Here is a 5,780-nt window from a genome sequence, read left to right as displayed (position 1 = left end):
GGAGCAGATTGAGAGTTACGCCCCTGGCCACCAGGTCAGGTTTGGAAGTTTAAACTACACGGCCGACATCCGCGAAGACTTGATCTTCGACGGATTCGAGCCCTTGCCGAGTGCGCCGCACGGTCACGGTGGGCATGATTTAGCTCTACCATCGGATAGTGTTCGGAAGATCGCATCGGCGACCGCTCCGACCCTCAATTCGGAGACAATTGCGCGATCCATGGACAGGTGGATAGACCCCCGCCATGGAGGCCGCATTCTTAGCGGCGATCGAGCCGAGTATCGACCTTACCCTTCACAAGAGCCGTGTTGACAAACTGCCGAATCCTTCCCCGGTCACGGACTCCGAACCGCCTACGCCCGTGCTTACCGAATCCAACTGGGTGCCGATCATGGAGTTTACCTCCGCGGATATCTTTCAGTACTCGCCCTTCGGCGACATACTGAACTCATTAAGCTCTCTCTCCTTGTCAGGAGAGTCCTGGCCGAACTATGTCCGGTAGGATTGGGATGCGGATGACGAAGAAAATCGCCGCCCACCCACCACCCACTTAGTAGCCACTGTCGACGAATTGACCGACATTCTCAACTTCGACTCCGAAGACATCGACGGTATGGACGAGATGCAGGAGACGAACATGAGCCACTGCCCACAGGGCACTGGACGCCCACTTCATCATATGATGTATACATGGTGGACACACCCAAAGAAAACGACGACGAGGCACGGAAGGACGCAGCGAATGATCGTTCCCTCGAGAAGCAGTCAAGGCGGTGGCGTAAACGCCGCTCCAAATCCCGCCTCGGCAGAAACAACGATCATATAGACCCAGCGATAGAGCAGGGTGAGCCAGCGGACGACGAACACGGCATTAAACCACCGTCCGACCACGGCAACACGGAGAATCAAACCGAACAACCCGTCTCCGGCGAAGATAACAGTCCGGATGATATCACACCGGACAAACACCTGGAGCAATATAATCTCCATCAAAGGCTTGTCGCCACTGCGCGGAGTCTGAAAAAGCAGAAGCGAAAGCTCAAGGCTGCGCAAGATACACTCGGAATTAGATGGAGTAAAGTACTCAACACCGCAGAAAAGTATGGCGGCAGTCGCCACACGAAGAGCTACCCGAAGCGAAAGCTACTACCTGAATTCAATGATGAGGCCTTAGAGCCCCTGCAATCAAAAAACAAAACAGCCATCCGGTCGGATAGACGACCTCGTGGCCAACATAGAGCGGCAAACGACGCCGCACACAAGCCAGTACGCGATCCACGTGAGGACTCGCATCAAAAGGACGGCCCAACCAGATCCATCTACGGGCCAAGAAAGCGCGCTCCAGCACGCAATGCAACACAACAAACATCCGAACACCACGGTATACCCAAATACAGGGGTGTCGCACACCCCCTATGTTTCACCAATGAGGTGCTGGACCATGAATTTCTAGACGGATTCAAACCCGTAAACATAGAAGCATACGACGGAACGACAGACCCTGGGGTCTGGATTAAGGACTACATCCTCCATATCCACATGGCTCGAGGAGACGATCTCCATGCCATCAAATACTTACCCCTCAAGCTCAAAGGGCCAGCCCGGCACTGGCTTAAAAGCCTCCCCAAAAACACCATTGGAAGTTGGGAAGAGCTCGAGGACGCTTTTCGGGCAAATTTTCAAGGGACGTATGTCCGACCACCGGATGCAGACGATTTAAGTCATATAACTCAACAGCCCGGAGAGTCAGCCCGAAAGCTTTGGAACAGGTTTCTTACTAAAAAGAACCAAATAGTCGATTGTCCGGACGCCGAAGCCTTAGCAGCTTTCAAACACAGCGTTCAAGACGAATGGCTCTCCAGACACCTCGTCCAAGAAAAATCGAGAACAATGGCTGCATTAACAAGCCTCATGACCCGCTTTTGCGCGAGCGAGGACAGCTGGTTAGCCCGATGCAGCACCAGCGACCCAAGTCCATCCGAAGTTAGGGACGGAAACGGGAAGCCACGACGCAGCAAAAACAAGCGCCGTAATAAAGAAGACAGCCCGAAGAGCACGGCGGTAAACGCCGAATTCAGAAGCTCTCGGCCAAGTCAGCAAAAGCCGCCCCCCCAAAGGCAACAGGGACGAACTGTCCAGCCTAAACAAGATTCTGGACAAAATATGTCAAATCCACAGCACCCCCCGATAAACCTGCAAATCATACCCATAGAGAATGTTGGGTCTTCAAGCAGTCCGGCAAACTCAACGCTGAACACAAGGGGCTGGATACACCAAGTGAAGACGAGGACGAGCCTCGCAAACAAAGCACTGGGGAACAGAAGAAATTCCCACCAGAAGTCAAGACAGTAAACGTGCTACACGTGATGAAGGGGAGAAACAAAGCGTCGCTCCTAGAGACACATGCCCCAGGGCCCGTTACCGCTGAGTTCTGCCACTAGTCGCCCCAACCGATCACCTTCGACCATCGGGATTACTCGGCCAATATCCGGCATGCAGGATGGGCTGCCTTGGTGTTAGACCCAATAATTGACGGATACCACTTTACACGAGTCCTGATGGACGGCGGCAGTAGTTTAAACCTGATATATCAGGACACAGTCCGCAAAATGGGGATGGACCCAACAAAAATCGGCCATAGCAGTACTACCTTTAAAGGAGTAATGCCAGGACCAGAAGCCCATTGCACGGGCTCCCTGCTACTGGAGGTTATATTCGGCTTTCCCGACAACTTCCGAAGCAAAAAGTTAACCTTTCACATCGCTCCGTTCCAAAGAGGCTATCAAGCACTACTCGGACGCGAAGCTTTTGCTCGCTTTAACGCAATACCGCATTACGCTTCTCTCACGCTTAAGATGCCCGGTCCACGTGGCATCATTATAGTAAATGGAAGTATTGAGCGCTCCTTGCGCGTGGAAGACCATGCGGCTGCCTTGGCAGCCGCACACTAGACGGCCTCACCAAATAGAGCATCCCACAGGTCGTTAAGACCACGGACACGGTTAGACGAGTCCGGTGTAGCTATATATAATTGATACAGGTTTGATGGCTATACCCCTATAATAATACAAGGGGCTCAACGCGTGTAAACAAGTGACAATTAGACTCAACTTTACTCATCTTGAACTGTATATGGTTTATTTCGTATAACCTACCTTTTTGCACGACAACTTCTCAGCTAAGTTCCTCTCTTTTACAGATGACCATCGTGCTACACCCGCCTAGGATACGGCACAACGGAGACACAGGCACAGACGTGCAGCAGGGACCCATTCCAAGGATTATTTTCAGATTAAGACCCTACGTAAACCTTTTTTACTGTCTCTTGTTGATACACATCCCCCGGATTCTCAGTACAACTGAGAAGGATACTGGCGTATTGGCATGTGGCCACGTCAGAATATTGCACGTACCTGGACACCAGGGGCTTATTAATTACAAAGGGCACTGTTCAGCCCGGTTTACATCATAAAGACCGAATACCTTAGGGAGTGTTCGGCGTCGCGAGTTTGGCCTTATATACATCAGCTCCGAATCATGTCTTTGGTCAAATGTTGGGTTTGCCCGGCTCCTGTGTTTTGCTGCCTTACGTTCTGCTCTATCGGCTAAGGCGGCACCAGGAGAACTACTGCGATTGTGCCCTGGTTCATCCGGACGAGCACCTCAGTAGAGAAAGCCGAAAACTGACTGTCATGATATAGCGTGAAACTGGTCAACCACTCGATGACCTAGCGGAATCTTCGGGATTCCTCCGCCTTAACGAAGGGCCGTTTCCCGGTCAGGCATGTACGCGCCCCGAATTCGGATGAGCGCGGAGCCAGCAGGGGCTATATAGTAGCCCCACTGTCAAACTCCTCTGGCTAAGTGAAAGTGTTAAAGCATTATAGCCCGATTGCCTAGTTTGCTACGCTATCACCTCCTTAATGGACCAAGATGTTGGATCAAGTGTGAACATGCGCCTTCTGCGAACACCCCCGCATTATATGCGTGGGGGCTGAAGCCGACGACTGCCATCTTTCAGGATATATACATATATACATAAACGGCCGCACAGGAGGTATTATAATTCTTTTAGGCAAAAGTATAAAATAGCCTTTACAATTCAATAAAAAAATTGTTTTTCAATGGGAATACATGTCATTAGAACATAATATTCTTCGAGCACTATGCTTCCCTTGAACGAGCGCGCTCGAGAACTTCTCGAAAGTAGTGCTCGGCAGGTACTCGGCTATCGTCTGAATCTTGGGCTGCAATGGCGGTGGCCTCCATCTCCGCCCAGTATGTCTTCACACGGGCAAGGGCCATCCGTGCACCCTCTACGCACGCCGACCTCTTCATTGCGTTGATGTGCGGCACTGCACCAAGGAATTGCTGCACCAAACTAAAATAACTGTTCGGCTTTGGCCTTTCCGGCCACAGATGATCCACAACAGACCTCATGGCGAGACCGGACAATCTATTCAGCTCGGCCCATTCGGCCAATCGATCAGTCAATGGAAGCAGACGCTCTGGAACGTTAAATTGTGACCAGAACAGTTTTTCCACTTCGCGATCCTTTTGATCTTAGAAGTATTCGGCCGCATTGGCAGCACTCGCCGCTAAATCCAGATATGCTTCCGCAGAACTCCACAGCCGGTCCAAAGGAGCATACTTAGGATCTCCGAACTTCATCCGCAGCATAAAGGGCTTCCCAGCCGTGATATCTCCGGCTTGACGCAGCTCCTCCTTCATCGCTCTCATGGCAGACCGGGTGTCTTTGGCCGCCATCATGGCCTTCTCTAGGTCTGTCCTCTTCGCTTGATCTTCCTTTTCAAGAATCTTGCAACGGTCAGCGGCATTCTTCAATTCCACAGCCATCCTGGCTATTTCCTCCTTGCTGTGGCAGTGAGCAGCCTGTTCGGCTTTTAGCTCCTCGATTGCCTTTAGGGCAGCCGCATCGCTTTTTCTGGCTTGTTCTTTGGCTCGGGCAAGTTCTGCCCGAAGGTTCTCCACGGCCGCAGCTCCGTCTGCATTCACACACACGTTATAGATACTGGCATCATGCTCCTCTTCCCATGTGTCACCGGAGGAATCACATACCTTGTGCCTCGTCAAGCCGCTTGTTGACAAGTACGATGTCGGCATCTGCCACGTCAAGCTGCCGCTTTAACTCGGCAAACTCATTAGTCCGGCTGGCCACCGGACACTTCGCCACCTGCATATTAAGGCGGCAAGATTATTCCTGGGACTATGATCCTCTGTGCGCCATCGTCTTCGACAACACCCAGAGTCTCAGGGGCTACTATCTCCACAGGGCGCATCTAAAAATGTGCGGTGCTGTCAAAAATGTGCATCCTTTCGCGCACCTCAAAACCCGTCAGTAGACTCGTAAAGGCTTCATGCAACCCACTTTCGGCGGACGAAATCCTTTCAATCACCGTACCCATCAACGTGCGGTGCTCTTCTGAGATAGCCGCTTTCTCTAACAGATCCCTCAGTATGTCTGACCGCACATCAGACGGTGTCGGACTCTTTCGATTGCTCTCTTCAAGAGCCAGATACTGAGGACTTCGGGTGGCCATACGATTACCTTCTGTCCTTGCCGGATCAGGAGAAACCCTCCGCGACGACACCTCGGGGTCGCCCACCTCATGAGGCGGTATGGTAGGGGGAGGCGTTTCGCTCGCCATCATCTCTGGAAGAAGATCCCCCGAAGACAAGCTCTGCTGAAAATCCAAACTGCAAAATAAAGGCTTCGGTTATTTTCCTCAGAAATAAAGCAAGATATTTTCATTATTAA

Source organism: Triticum urartu, chromosome 2 (assembly GCF_003073215.2).
Source record: "Triticum urartu cultivar G1812 chromosome 2, Tu2.1, whole genome shotgun sequence".
Taxonomy (NCBI): Eukaryota; Viridiplantae; Streptophyta; class Magnoliopsida; order Poales; family Poaceae; genus Triticum; species Triticum urartu.
The sequence above is the reverse complement of the archived record's forward strand: the minus strand, read 5'-3'. Positions refer to the sequence as shown.